Raw genomic sequence first — 16,448 nt, 5'->3', positions numbered from 1 at the left:
GTATGGACTGGCCGGCATTCTCACCGGACTTGAATCCAGTAGAGCACATGTGAGACATGCTTGGCCGACGAGTTGCAGCCCGTCAACCTCCTCCTACATGTCTACCGGAACTTCGGACAGCATTGCTTTTTGAGTGGTGTAATATCCCCCAAGATCAGATCGATGATTTGGTACTCAGCATGCCTAGGCGTAATTTGCTTCAGAGAGAAAAATTCGCTAATTTTTTTTAACAATATCAAACATATAGCATCTTTTTTTGCTCTTTACCTTTTGTTTAATAAATATAGCTTTACAAATAAGTCAAATTTATTTTGCTTCTAACTCTTCCTTTGCCTGATTTGGATTATCCTTAATTTATGGACATGAGTGTAAATGGCAACACACTGGAGCGTAGAAAATAAAAATATTTGATTTCGAGCAGTGGCAATACATTTTTCCCCCTTTAAATAGCCGAATTTGTTGTTTAAAAGTGAAACTTAAATGTTTACATCTTGCCGAATGGCAACAGTCCGGGGCACTTGGATATAAAATGTTTTATTTCGAAAGATATTACTAGTGCTTGCTTTTAAATCGCTGAATTTATGAATAAAAAAATCATTAAATTCCTACTCTATAGGACATTAGTAAAAATAAAAATAGAAATTGAATATTTCGGCTTCGAAGTACAGATGTTCGTGTTACGTGTATTTAGAATTTGGTGGCTCTAAGTGCCACTGTTTTTTAAAAGTGCCAGGAACATAGATGCACACATACATACAGATTCTTCGTTATTTACTCTAAAGAGGCTTTGCCCCTGAGGGACTATTGTTTTCGTTTTGCGATTTTGCGTAGAATCACTCTGAATGTCCGTTTCACTTTTCAGACTGTTGCCACCAAATATTATCGACCTGTATTACATTTGAAGAAATTAAATAATGAAGAATCTGCATAAATATATGTATATTTCTCTCATTGTGGTGAAACAACGATAACTAGAGCCACCCAAATTTGAATGATGTAATCCATGTTGCGAATATGGGCATCTGGAAGTCCAAATTTGAAATTTGTTTTATTATCGATTTTATATTTTGTAAACCTTTAACGAATTTTTGATTAAGAAACACAAGGATTTCAAAGCGAGCAATGGCAACGTTGTACAGGAAAAAACATTTTTTATCTCCAGCGCGTGAGACTGTGTATCGGAAACTCTAAAGATATGCTCAATTTAAAATTATTTTGCGATATTGCTATTGAACTGAATTTTATGGTTGAAGTGCGAAGAACATGGTATTTAATAAATAAAGGTAACAAACGTACCTTTGGGCGTAATTTAAACGGACGGATTTAATGAAACCTTTCAGATTTTCTTTAATTTTTTTTAATAATAAAGTTAAGTTGATGAAAAAACTGCAGTTTCTCGAGCTATACCATAATTTTAAATTCAGTCATCGATCTTCTGTTCTTGTGACAAAAACATTTTTGCACAGAATTACTTAAAGTAAGTTTTTCGTTGTATGTGGATAGTGCAATTTTTCATGCTTATATAATTATCTATAACAGCAAATTTGTTACCGGCCCTTGTACAAAATAACTTTAATCATGATAATCACGTTCTTAAAAATGCTTAAATCTTACGCTTAAAAATGCCTCCCTCGTAATTGGAAACTACTTATTTTTCAAAAACGGTGGATGACACAGAAATTTTGAAGGCCAAATTTCCAAGTTAAACGGCCTATAAATCATGCAAAATACACATGAGTTTAATTGGAAGAATTCTGCTGTAGAGGAGTACGATCAGTGTATGATCGATGCAAAAGTTTCTCTTGGTAAATTTCCAGTGCAATTCAACCACTTTCTTTTAAATCGCAGTTCACTCTGCCTTTTTTTCCTTCCCTTTTAAAACACGCGCAGAAAGCATTATAAGCATAGCGGTTATAATAATCGGAAAATGTTAAACATAGCATATTTGTATTAAAAAAATAATTAATTTGAAAATTCTCACGTTTCAGATTTGAGGATTGCAGATAAAAAAAGCAAACTTTCTTCACCAGAGGGCGCCACATATCCAACAGGTGTCTGAGATTATGATGCCGAAGAGCTACGGGAGAAAGCAATATGTCGAACTGAGAGTCAGCTGTTAAATTTAAAAGTTGTGTGTAATATAACTGTTGTTCATGATTTTTATTAGATACCAGAGCTTTAGATGATACACCTATCATTCAGTTTGATAATGCTGGTTTATGACTCTCTTCCGCGAACGAAATAAGATATGGTAAGTTATTTATTTTAATAGTTTATAATTTCGCGGTCCACACCTGCGAAGCAGTTCATGCCATATGTTGCATTGAGTCAACAGTTGTCGTATTAAATGTTTTGGTCGATAACAGATTTCGAAACTTCTCTATTTGGCTACTTCAACATTTAATAAACTGCTATTATAATAGTTATTTTGGGTCTGTTCAAACTTTTTTTTTTTTTTTTTTTTTTTTTTTTGTTTGTTTGTTCTCTGAAATAGTTTTCTTTGAATGGAATAATTAAGTTTTTGTAAGTTTTACTTTTTTCAAACAAATATGTGATAAAAGTTAAGTATTTTTCTACTTTTAATTTTTTTTTTTTTGCTTGACTGATATTTAACAATTTTTAAAAATATTTTATAATATTGCTTTTTACTTAGACTTGCTTTCATTATAAAATTTCATATTATTTTGAATAAAGAATTTTGAATAATTTCTATATTATGATTTAAATATTATTAGCTCTTTTCAAAATAAGTGTAATACGATCAATAATAATTCCTTATAAGTTTTTATGAAAAGCATGTGAGATAAAATGGTTTCATAGTACGAAAATATATCTCTCCCTAAAAAATGCTTTTTAATAGCAGGTTTCAAATTTGTTTCTTATTGTAAGATGTGTAATTTAACCAAATTTACATAAATTATTTCAGCATTTGTTAAGTTCTCGAGTGTTGCTTTAAGTAGCCTTAGGGATATGTTAAAAAGTTAATTTTAGATTATTATTTAGTGCAAGAAGCACAAAATTAAATTTATGTTTTGGTATTAAAAGCCAAATTTAAGTTACGCAAAATATAATTAGCAGTATTTTGCTGTGATAGGTATCATTTAATAAGAACTTTAATAAATTTTCGTAATGACGGTGATTAAATAACTTTTAATAATAATTAAAAATTTCTTTTTATAATGCGCAATAAAATTTAATGATAATACTTTTTAATCCTCTCAATTAAAAATCAAACAGATTGATTATTAATTATATTAATAATTTATATAATTTTGATATACCTTAATCACAAAACTAAGAAGAATTAAGCGAAAGACAGCATCACATTCATACAAAAGTGCCATCTTATTATACAATTATTAGGAAGCAGATGCTATCTCATTTTTTCGGAATGTTTAAATGATAACTAAATAATCTTTTTTTTTTTTTTTTTTTTTTATTTTTATTTAAAACATGGGATTTAAAGTAATTCTCTTCGAATTCGTTGATACTTTAATTTATCTATTTCTGAAACTCTCAGTTTTGAATCTGCCATTACCATTTCAATATTTCCATAGTTTTTTTTTTTTTTTTTTTTTTGTTTGTTTGTTTTTGTTTTTTGTTTGTCCAAAGATGTTCCAGAAAGTTTTGTGCGCAAACACCTTTCCTCTTCCTTCAAATTTTTGTATATCCAAGGGATCTGCATTAATTAAAGGAGAACAGCTACAGAAAAGGAAAACCCAAATACATGATAATGAATTATTTGGTTAAAATCTCTTTTAATTTAACAGTCACAGTATTAAATGCAATTCTGAATTTGCATCTAATTTTTTGAGTCTCTAAACAAACATGAAGTCATTTTTAATTGCTTTTATAAAAACACTAAATAACGCAGGGGAAAAACTGCGTTCTATCTTGAGACGTCTTGCATTCAGACCAGTACGGTATTTTTTAAAGAAGCAACGGCAATAAAGAATAAAGTGAAATCTATGTAATGAACACGAAGTAAGTAAGCCAACTGAATGATATTGCTTACTTTAGCATTGCTTTAAAAGCATTGTTAAGATAAAACGAAAAAATAAAATAAAATTTTACCTATGCTGAGATTACCTCAAAATCTACCTCCTATTAACAAAGTTGGCTCACCAGCGGCAGAGTAGTAAAAGCTGTTAAATACTGGTAGTTCGGTCTGGAGTTGAGTCCCGGTGGAGGCTGGCTGCATGTAAGTTTTCGTGTTTTTCCTCATTCGAAATTCAAAATTCGGGCTTCCAGGTGCCCATATTCGGATGGAGGACTAAGTTATTCAGACTTTTATGGCTGTAGGCACCGTTGTCTCTTCCTAATACGAGACACATACATACATTAATGCAGATTCTTTACTTAATTTCTTTAAGTGTAAATACAGGGCGATAATATTTGGCAACAAACTGAAAAATTAGACTAAAGCCCTAGGCCAATACCTCTTTGCGCTAAAAAATTTCTCATAACTTTTGTTTTCGCTTTGTTGTCTAGAAAATCGGTATTTGAGAAAAATCATTTGCATTTGTATAAACCCTCTAATGGCCGAGTAGTAAGCTCATTGAATACTACAAACTAGTAGTTCGATGTGTATTCAGATCCTTGCGAATGGATGGCTGCATGAAAAATTTCGTGGTTTTCCCGTTGTGTAACATGAATTCGAGGCCTGTTTCCTAAGAAAGTTCTCCACGAAAGCATCCCTTCCTTAGCAGTAGTGCTAGCCAGATAGCGTAGTGTGCTTTAAAATTATCCAGTTCGTCAGTTGCGTTTGTTTGGCAACTTCGTTTAGAAGCATTCGATCTTGGTATGCATTACCTCGGTCAAATTTCAGAGTACATAGGCATTTTTGTAATAGATGTTTGGTTTCGTACTGCTTGAAATATGTGTAGTTTAATCCTAACGCTAAGTACTGAGTTTTTGTTTAATAATAAAGATTTTGATTGTAATGTGTTATCAAATATTATTATATCTACTTGTATCAAACATTATATCAGACTGTAGATGAAATTATTTACTGTACGAAGTCTGTATTTAATGTTGAGTATTTCCATTTTGTCAAAACATTTACCTTTGCTTAAAAAATAATTGTTTAATTTTTTTAATTTCTCTATAATTAAACTATGGTCATTATCAGAATGCATTGAAATTGTGCCTGCTTTCTGTGTATTTGATTTCACTGCGCACAATTCTTATTCTGCCTTGAGTAAAGGGCAACTCGATTTCCATCGACTGTCAGCTGAAATATTCAATGAATTGAAGAGAAATGAAGTGTTGTAGAAATAATTTTAATTAGCGTTATTTGAAATAGAAATTCCATCTCAGCTGTTTCATTTTGAACTATTCAAAAGGACATTTCTTTAATCACTTGAAATTAACAGCATGTTGTACTGTACAGTTAAAACTTTCACATTATTGTAGTATCCAGCTTATATTTCAGAAACAGTATCAGAATATATATGATCTTTAATATATCAATATATTAATTAGAGTGTGCATGATTTTTAATATGTCAATATATTAAGCAAAATACATATTATTAACGTTTTAAAGAAAACATTCTGCGAAAGTAATAATAAAATTCATTAACGCGTGAAACATTAATGGAGATATCTGAATGATTAAATCGTCGACAAATCACTAGCAACTACGAGAACTTAACGGAAATTAAACGAGAACAGTCTTGATGAAATTTTTACTTTTTCCCCTTCGGAGCTGAAAGTGATAGTGTCGAATCAAATTTTCTCTTCGCTATTTCAGTTCCTTTATTTTGTAGTTTCTTTTCTTTCTTTTCCAGATCTGATCGACTTTCGAAATAGTCATTTTTTGATAGTTAGATAAAAGATACATCGGTATTTCAAATTTAAAACTTTTAGTTTTTGAAAGGTTCGGCATCTTGAGTATAATTTCATTCTATTTCTATCGTAAAATTCATTTAGAAAGTAGCTTTCTTTGATTTCAGAATAACCTTTTAGATTTGAAAAATGTGTGTTCTTTTTCTAATGGAATATTTAAAATCCTTTTCTCTGTTTTATAGGATTAAAACTTAAAAAAGCTATAGTCTATGTATACTTATTCGGTTGGAATTAAATGTACAAGTGAATTTAGTTAAAGGTCACTTTATCCTTACGGACTTAATGCTAATCTCAACAATACCACCGATAGACAAGCAGAAGAGTTTATATATGGACAATTCAGATTTTTTAATACTATTACTCCCAGAGGAACAAGAGGAGGAAATTCTAACCACAAAAAATATTTTTCCACACAAGATCTCGAATTAATTATTCAAAATCTGAATTCCTTCCTTGGAAAGAAAGTTTTCGCAAAAAATGCCATTAACCTTTTGCATATCCTTAAAAATGTTACATTATGGAATCTTATTCACATACTTAATCAACAGTCTCAATGTAGCCAAATAGTCAAAGATCTAACAGTTGAATTTTGCAATTTTAAATTAAAGAATAGTAATTTTTTCCGCAAGAAAATTTTTTACAGTACAATTCAAGCACCTTTTTAATGATCAATTAAAAATTCCATGCATGTTCAAAAGATGTCAACAACTGCTTCCTGACCAACGGCTTCAAGTTACACCCTGTTTTAAATTTGAAAAGACTTTAGGTAACATGATAATTAACCACCACAATGTAGTAGCTGATAGCTTATGAAATTGCCAGCTTCCTGTTTACAATAAATTTGTAGATCCTTTTCACCAACATATTATCACAAGAGATCTTAATATCATTGAAGATGTGCAACGGCGAGAACTCATGCAACTAGGTACCAAATTTCATCCAACTTTCAGTCTTAATAAACACTATTGCTTAAAACAGTTCAGCAATGATCTTGATAAATTCATTATTTTGGCTAGCAATAGCATCAATTTGCCCACGACAACATTTCTTGAATGGAAAGCAACTTTTATTAAAGATTTTAAACTTACGCTTTTTAAGCTATCTAGTTTCAGTCATATGCCCCAATCAAAGGCATCTAGAATCTCATATTAATAAACTACAAGAAAGCTTTATCATCACCAAATTCGACAAAGCTAGTAAAAATTTCAGTGTCATTAAAAAAAAAAAAAAAAAAAAAAAAAAAATATTACGACATTTTGCATAAGGAATTACATAGCACTTGCACCTATCAAAAAGTCTCTACCAGCACTAAAATAATTTTCAATAAATTTAATGCACTTCATAACAGACTTAAAATCCGTCCCAACAAATTTAATAACAGGTTTGCAAATCTCTATGCACTTCCAAAATTTCATAACACTCCTGTTAAGTTCATATTCATAGCCAAAACAGTACCAGAAGTTATTTAAAGGAGATAGATTATCTCTTTGCACAAAAACTTTATCTCATTCGAGACGTTATCGATAATTATGATTTTAAAGTATTGGATTGGATTATTTAATTACGGCAAAGCACACGAGGGCTGTCTGCCTAAAGGCAGGGATGTCTTCGTGGAGGACTTTCTAAGGGAAACTGGCTCGTATACACGTTATACATGGGGAAAACCGTGAAAACGCCCATGCAGCCAGCCCGTTCGCGGGATTCGAACCTCAGACCGAACTACCAGTGTTCAGCGTCTTTATCGCTCGGCCGCTGGTGGGCCCATGATTTTAAAGATCAACATTGCAACTGGATGATTTCAAGCAACGAACAAATTCTTAAAACCTTAAATTCTCTTAAAATAGAACATATCCAATGTGAAATCCAATGACTTTGAAAACCTCTATACTACTGCACCACTTGAAGAAATTTATAGCAGCTCGCTTACTCTTCCAAATTTATTTCCCCAAATTTCTACAATATTATCTACTGAAAATTGGCAACTTTTTCTTTCAAGCGTTCTTTTCAACAATTATACTCAATTTAATAACAACATCTTTAAACAAATACAGGGAATACCTATGGGCGGCAACTTTTCAACAGCAATCTGTGAACTATTCCTTTTCACACAAGAATTTACTGTTGTACGTTCACTAAAAATTTAAGATCAAAAATATTACCAACACATCTCTCGTTATATTGATGATGTAATAGCCTTCAACAAAACTGAAAAAGGCCAATATCTACCCTTCTTGCCTCAAACTTAATACTAATAATACTGTTCAAAATGATATAGTTTACCTTGATTTGCATATTCTAGATTACAATTTTTTAAAAATCTACAATAAACGCAGAGATTTCAACTTTCCATTACTTAAATTAACTAACTGGAATTTTGATATTTATAAAAGGGTCATAGTCAATACAATTAATGCGCAACTTCTTAGAATTAAAAGAATCTGTAATAATACGAAACACATCCAAGAAGAAGTACTTTACTTTGTTACTATCTTACAGAAAACCTTATTCCAACAACAGTCATTAAAAATTCATTAAAAAAAGCTGGCATTTACCTATTCTTTTAGATTTTTTGAGTTAGATAATCAAATTTTATGCTTAAATACCTTTGGGAAGGTGTTAAGTGGATAGCTGATTCAAATGATCTAATGTAAAAATGTAGAATTAATTCCTCTAATTAAAAATACATTTTTTTTGTAACAGGATTAATGTGAAATTTATATTTCATTATTTTTTACGAAACGACGCGATATTGAGCAAAGCCGACAACCTCGCATACTTAGTTTATATTGTTAAATACTTAGCTTGGAACTATGCGCTACGATATAAGCATATCGTGCATGAGATTTTCGCGTTTGTGGAAAAAAGCCAAGAATCAATCCAAATATAGTCAGGTTTCGATAAGCGAAAAACCTAAAGAAACACACTCCTCAAAAAAAAAAAAAAAAAAAAGAAAGAAAGAAAGAAAAGAAAAAGAAAAAAAGAAAAAAAAATCGACTTTGATTCAGTATCTGGTTCGAATAATATTCAATATTCACTCTTAATTTCTTGTTGCGAATATTAATTCTGACGAGTAATTTAAGTAAAAGTAATTTAAGTTTTGGTGTATGTTAATAGTGTGGCAATTAAGTAATCAGAGTGTATTGAAACAGTAGACAAGTTGCAGAGTTTACATTGATGCAAAGTAGAAACATTGCAGAGTTTACATTGGTGTAATTTCTACAATGTCTTCTACAGGTATGTACCACGGTACGACTTCTACAGGTACAAATGCGACAGGTAATAGAAAAGAGGACTTTTAGAGTTCTGTTTTTGGAACAGCTGTAAGAGTAGACGCATTCCTTTTATCACTTCCACGATAGGAAAAACATTCCTTTGAAAGGACACGTGAGTTTCGTGAAGCGAAAATAATTGCAAGGAGAGCAATCTAGAGAACACGTGGAATGGCTAGTCCAAGTGCCACTGATACGCCGCGAATATCATACTATTTGTATGACGTGTTCCGGCTGCTCTGTGGGCCGCCTGACAATAAAATTTTCCTGATGCTTGAAAGCGAGGTTTTCATGGTGAGAAGGGGAGACCTCAAGACAACGCAGGTCTGAGAAATAATAAAACAGCACGTTCTGGAATGGAAATAATAAACTGATGGTAGGCAGTGACGTCATGTCCAGTCCGGAAAATACACGATAAATTCAGTTAGGTGGGAAAATTCTGATTTTCGGCAAACATATGAGCTGCAAGAGGTCGGAGATATCTATCCTGATTCAGTAACTCATAATGGAAGGTTCCCAAATAAGTAAAGAAATCGCGTTGTTTGTCAGAGTTGAAGAATTTCCTATTTGTTAAAAGGAGATAGTCTTTTACATATTCAATTTTCAGATACTGATGGAGTTGTTCGTTTCTCAGAAAGTAGTGCGCATTTGTCATGCATCTTAGGATTTTAGACTGTAGAATTTGTAGCTGGTTAATGTTTGCTTCCGTTGCAGCGGCCCAGGCAGGGGAGACATAGTAAGTAATTATTGCTCTTATGACTGAGAGATAGATATGCCTTTTCTTGCCCAAGTCTAATCTTGAGTATTTACCTAGTAGTGGGAGAAGGCAGTGGAAAACATAATTAGCTTTCTTCTTGACATGTTGAATGTGATTTCCCCAGGTGAGGTTATCATTAATTATGATTCCGAGATATTTTGCTTATTTGACTGTCGAGACCGGCTAGTTAAAGATGAGAATTTGTTTCCTCGTAGGTTGGGACTTTTTCTTTCGTCTAATGATTAATAGTTGGGATTTTTGTGCGTTGACGCAAACCGTGGGATGGCTAAGCACACATACTTTACTTTCAGGGCAGTAAAAAGTGATTATTGACCGATGGGAAGATGGATTACTGTGAAATACAGCGATTTCCAAATGAATAAAGTAATATTAAAAATCATTCGCTATTTAAAAATCATCTACACGGCCAAATATTTATAATCTCTGATGACAATTCGGCATTTATATCTCATAACATTTCGGCAGTTTTGTCCGAATTGTTATGAGAAGACCGTGCAAAGCTGTTGTAAAATATATCTAATGTTAGTGAATCTAAACATCTGTTTAACCTTGTTAATTGACTTAAAATTATTAAACTGTATTTTAATTTTTCAATAATAATATAATTCAAAAGGAACTAAACAACTAACTACTTTTTACCTTAGATTATTATAAATATAAACAAAATAATTGCATTAATATCGATAATCCTTTTTTATTTACTACAGTTATAAAGTGTAATATACAAAGGCAAAGATGCATTATAACTAAAATATCATCTTTATTTTATACTAAATTATTAAGTTAACTATTTTTATAATATTACTTAATATATTTTTTATAATTTTAACTTTACAGTTTACTATTAAGACGTATTTGATAACTGCTCGTTTATCACAACATGTCAAAATCATCAAGCAACTCATTACTAAATAATTCTAACTCCACTATTCATTCTCATATTAATCCAAGTGTACATCCGCCATCATCATCTGCATACCTCAACTACACCAACGGGAACAGCATCACTCAATCTTCACGACGTTGCAACTAAACCAACATCAGTAACTTTAAATGATGCATCAACATCTCCAATAAGCACTCCAACCTTGCAGCCAACTTTTGGACCCTTAATATCATGCATGGCAAAATATGATTGAAACACCAATCCCAGAAAGAACTGAGAATTCTGCCAATATACGTCCAAGGAAAACATGATCAAGTACATCATTACTTCTCTTTTCATGAAAAAAGAAAATCAATTAATCTATTTATTGACAATATAGGATATTCCAAATTTCAGTTATAAACAAGTAGAATCAATTAAGACACAATAACACGCCGAACAAATACCAATTCAGAATTGGTAAGTAGAATCAAAGTAGAAACAAGTGGAATAACATTAAAAGTTTAAAAAATATTAAAATCCTGTGATTAGATGATTAGACGAAGAATTTTTAGAACTGTTTTGTATTTTTTAATTAAATAGTTTTAGACAAAAGTGCTTTAATTTTAATTCTTCCGTTATTTTTCTAGTTTCAACCAACACTGCCATTCAATCCATTCAATGAAAAAAAATAAGTTTGTATCTATGAAAATAAAATCTGTACATTAAACTTTAGTTTAATAAGACTGAGGGGCTTCAAAAACAGATTTATTTCTTAACGAAATAATGGATGCTGCCAACTGTAGTTGCGAATAATCTTTCGAGTAGTTCTTGTTTCGTTTTAGTGCCATTTATAGAAATACAGATAGACTTAATGTGCTTGATATATTTTAGTGAGAAATTATGAAATAAAAGAAAATAGATATTACAACAATTTGATAGTAATAATATTTTCGAAGTTAGAAACGTCTATAATTAAGTTTCGTTTTTTTCTCGTAACGTCACGTTCGATGCGATACATTACGTTGCAGGATGTTAATAATCCTTGCCCCATTTGCCAAAATCTCAGTTCTCGAAGCTGTTGCCTGTCTTGCTGCAAAAGAAATATTTTATTTTTTCCGCAAAATTACCGATTTTAAGTCTGTTTCTAATATTGGAATAAAAGATTTTAAATTTATCAACATTCCGAATTCCAAATTATAATTTATATATAATTAGATATAGTTACAGGTCATAAGATTTGAAATTATTAAGGTGCGTATCATATAGGTATTGTATGGCATAAATAATTTTCATCTTTATTTCACATTTTAATAATATATCTACAGTATACATTCTTAGACAAACAAAAAAAAAAAAGTAAGGAAAAAAAAAAAAAAAAAAAAAAAAAAAAAAAAAAAAAAAAAAAAAAAACGACGCACCACGACGCGCCGAGAAGATATAAAGCAAATTGATATGCATACAGTTTTCGACGGAAAATGCAAAATTTTACACTTTGGCTGCCAATGAATGAACGGTTGTCGCTACAGCGCATCTGATCTGCGCAACTGACAAAATATTTAAGAGGCGAAATTATGATTCCTGGTCATAAATTCTTCACGAATTTCATTCCGTGTACTCTGGTAGACAGTAACTATGCCTCGCATATAGGCGCGCGAACGATATGCGCAGATGTCCGATTTTGAGAGAGGTCTTTTATTTGGGCTCAAAGAAGCCGGTTGGTCTTATCGGCGAATAGCTCGACATTTGAACAGGAGCGATGCCACTATTAGACGATGTTGGCAGGAATGGGTGAATCATGGCCGCACACAACGTCAAGAAGGAAGCGGTTGGCCTAGAGAAACGACAGAACGTGAAGACCGAGCAATCGTCAGAGCGGCACTCACAGCTCCAGATGCACCATTATCATCGATTGTACGTGCAACTAGTGCTTCAGTGACCGCAAGGACCATTCATAGACGACTCGCAGAAAGGGGCTGAGGTCACGGCGCTCCTTGCGCCGACTACCATTGACCTCTGTACAACGTCAAGCCCGTTTGCAGTGGTGTCGGGCTCATTCGAACTGGAATATCACTGACTGGAGTAGAATAGTCTTCAGTGATGAGTCTCGCTTTGAAATGAGCCCCAAAAACCAGCGAAGGCGAGTCTGGAGACGCCCCGGACAGCGGTGTGATACCAAACTGACTGTCTTCCGGCAGACAGGCCGACAACCAGGAGTGATGGTCTGGGGTGCCATTTCATTTCATAGTAGGACCCCTTTGGTTGTCATCCGTCGCAACCTTACAGCACAGCGGTACGTCGACGAAGTTCTAAGGCCCGTTGTTTTGCCCTTCATGTCACGCCACCCTGGGCTTGCATTTCAGCAAGATAATACCCGCCTTCACATTGCACATGTTTCTACTGCTTTCCATAGTGCTTCCCGAACATTATCTTGGTTAGCAAGGTCGCCGGATCTCTCTCCTATTGAGCACGTTTGGAGCATTATGGGCAGGGCTCTCCAACCAGCTCGGGATGTTGACGAGCTAACGCGCCACTTGGACAGAATTTGGCACGATATGCCTTAGGAGGACATCCACAACCTCTATCAATCGATGCCAAGCCGAATAACTGCTTGCATAAGGGCCAAAGTTGGACAAACGCGTTACTGACTTTTTCACTTTGTGAAGATCTATCATTTCAATAAATCATCCAATTTTTCTCAAACTGTAATAATTTGTTTTTCTGTACATGTACATCACTTCTACCGATTTTCGTCCCATTCGGATAACTCCTTCTTGGTGCGTCTTTTTTTTTTTTTTTTTTTTTTTTTTTTTTTTTTGTCTAAGAGTGTATTTTATAACATATCCGACTGATAGTTTTATATTCCCTTACGTCTTTATTGTAGTTTGTAAGAAACATATTCAACATCGTATATTATGTACTTGGCTACACAATAATAATTTTAGTATTATGAATATTATTCTCTCTTACTGAAACTTTCTTTTTTTATCAAGCCAACTATCATTAGATAAACTTATTTGAATATGAGAAATATTTTTGTGTTGCTTTGAATTTCTCATTCACAGATCATTCGGTAGCAAGCTGAGGCACATTCTTCGTTTGAGTAAGGTTTCATGCGACTTTGCGAACAATGCATGTTTTTGGATTTAGAGGCATGGTGAGGTGTGACTGGTAATTACGATAATTAATTTAATCACTTTTACGTAGCTATGAAAAGTATGAAATGTGCGCACTGCAAGTGAGAAACTTTGCAAAATTCAACACGCGGATTGCTTATTAAGCAGTTGAGACTATGTGACAATAAATATTTGTACCTAGACTGAAAATGTGTATCGATTGAATGTAATGTTTGATAACAAAACAATTCATCTATCGAAGACCAATAATGATGAGATAAAAACTTTAATATTAAAAAAAATATTTTAAAATAATTTCTTTATATCCGTATCGTAATTAATTGTTTTAAACATATTGAAGTATTTTTTTTTAAATTCCTTAAAATGTGTCAGAGCTCATCTCGTATTTCCTTTAAATAGCCCATGATCTCCGATTAGATAAGAGAGAATTATATCAAACTACTATGCTCCCGATTCTTTGACGAATTGAATCATGCTTTAAATTAAAATAACCAGCCAGCGTACTTGTGTCGTGTAAAACGTTCAACTCTTGTTCTTAGTCCCCAATGATTTGTCTCAATACTTTTCTTGATTCATTTTGATGTTAAATTGTTAAACGCACGGAGAGAGCTAAACTTTCTTGACGGTTCAGTATTAATGTTAATTTGCCAAACGCATGAAGAAAACTAAATTGTTTTTGACTTCTCAATGATCTCTCTCAGATTGTTTTTCATTACTCTCAATTTCGATACATAATTTGCAAACATAAACATTGGTCAGCTGATTGCTTTCACGTCAGAAACATTTCTTTTTCGCCTTTCTTTTTTCTTCGCCTTTTCGAATCATATTAACTAAGACGCTTATGTCACTGCTAATGCTGGAAATAATAACAAAGTAACAGTAAAATAATAAATAACTAATACAATACTAAACAATAAGTAAAGTAGGAAACTTATGTTTTAAAGGGTATTAATCTCATAATGTCTTAAAACTAACATCAAAACTGTTCCCAAAATGAAAATCACAGTAATAAGGCTTATGACATCATACTGATTGCATTATTAGAACCTTAAAATTTACAATTTTAAATAAATAAAAATAACACCTTACTTTTTTTCCTAAACAAAAGTTTTAAAACTTAAAATTTAATTTCAAATTACTTTATAAATCTTTTTTTATCTATATCTTCAAAACAAAGAATAATTAAAGTAAACATTTTGATATTTACCAGAGTTTTCAAATACTTATTAAATATTTGTGTTCATATGAACTTTGTGAATAAACATGCCAGAAGAGGGGGGGGGACTAACAAAAATTTGGTACTTCTTTTACAAATCAAAAGAGAAAAGTTTTTTCATGTGAAGACATTCGGAACAATTCGAGATATCTTCATCATTCACATACTTTTCTCGGTTTACATTCAAAATATAAATAGTATAGTGAATATTAAAAAATGTATGTCAAACTTCACACTCTGTGAAAGGGAACATTGATTAGATGACTGCGTCCAAAGCGCATACATTTTTCTGTCTTCGCATTTGCTAATATAAGTTTATCATCGGAGAATGAAGAGGCAGTATAACTGGTAATTCCTATATTATTTGTTATTATTATCAGTCCAAAGGGGCAATTTGTCCTGAAGGACTATTCATTTCGTTTTGGCATTTTGCGTTCAAAACTATAAACGGCGAATCTCTTTTCAAATTGTTGCCTCCAAATATCGCCCTGTATTATATTTAAAGAAATTAAATAATGAAGAATCTGCATGAATGTATGTATGTTTCTGGCATTGTGATAAAACAACAGTACCTACAGCCATCAAAATTTGAATCACGTAATCTTCCATAGAATATGGGCATGTGGAAGCCCTAATTCTAATTTTAAATTTGTTTTATTATCGATTTCATAATACTTTAACGAACTTTTGATTAAAAACCTAAATTATTTCAGAGCGAGCAATGGCAAAACTCCACGGAAAAAAAAAAAAAAAAAAAAAAAAAAAAAAAAAAAAAAAATTTTATCTCCAGTTCGCGAGACTCTGTATCGGAAATTCTAAACATATGCTTATTATAAAATTATTATGCGATATTGCTTTTGAACTGAATTTTATGGTTTGAGTACGTAGAACATGATATGTAATAAATAAAGGTAACACATAAAACGTTAAATAAACGCCCTTTTGGACGTAATTTAAAATCTGAAACCTTTGAGATTCTTTTTTATAATTTTTATTTGTTATTATTATTATATTATATTAACTTCTCTTCATTCATATATGAAATAATTTCATTCTTTGTATTGTTTTGCCTTTAATTATTGAACATTATTATTTAATTTAGGCTTAAGCAAGATATTAGACTGAGAAGCTTATAATAAATCTGTCATAGAAACCTTGATTTGCAGATAAGTGCGCATTTGTAAACGATATAAAATTCTCTTTAATGTATTAAAATTTATATCTTCCAATTTATCTTCTAAAAAGCGTAAAAAAATCTGAAAGGTTTCAGATTTTAAATTACGTCCAAAGGGGCGTTTTTTTTTTTTTTTTTTTTTTTTTTTTTTTTTTTTTTT

General features: G+C 31.9%; 1 protein-coding gene across 3 annotated transcripts in view; it reads left to right on the top strand.

Moving 5' to 3' along the window:
* Positions 1-2,071: 2,071 nt before the first annotated feature.
* Positions 2,072-16,448, top strand: part of Rph (Rabphilin) — a 160,597-nt gene continuing 146,220 nt past the window's right edge. For 2 of the 3 annotated variants that reach the window (XM_035351089.2, XM_035351090.2), the window contains exon 1: positions 2,072-2,251. The gene's annotated coding sequence lies outside the window, so the exon portion shown is untranslated. The remainder of the gene's footprint in view (positions 2,252-16,448) is intronic. The other variant, XM_035351091.2, reaches the window with a different exon arrangement.

This window comes from Stegodyphus dumicola, chromosome 9, assembly GCF_044657685.1.
Source record: "Stegodyphus dumicola isolate Sdum_Otavi_A_Nest chromosome 9, ASM4465768v1".
Taxonomy (NCBI): domain Eukaryota; kingdom Metazoa; phylum Arthropoda; class Arachnida; order Araneae; family Eresidae; genus Stegodyphus; species Stegodyphus dumicola.
The sequence above is the reverse complement of the archived record's forward strand: the minus strand, read 5'-3'. Positions and strand labels throughout refer to the sequence as shown.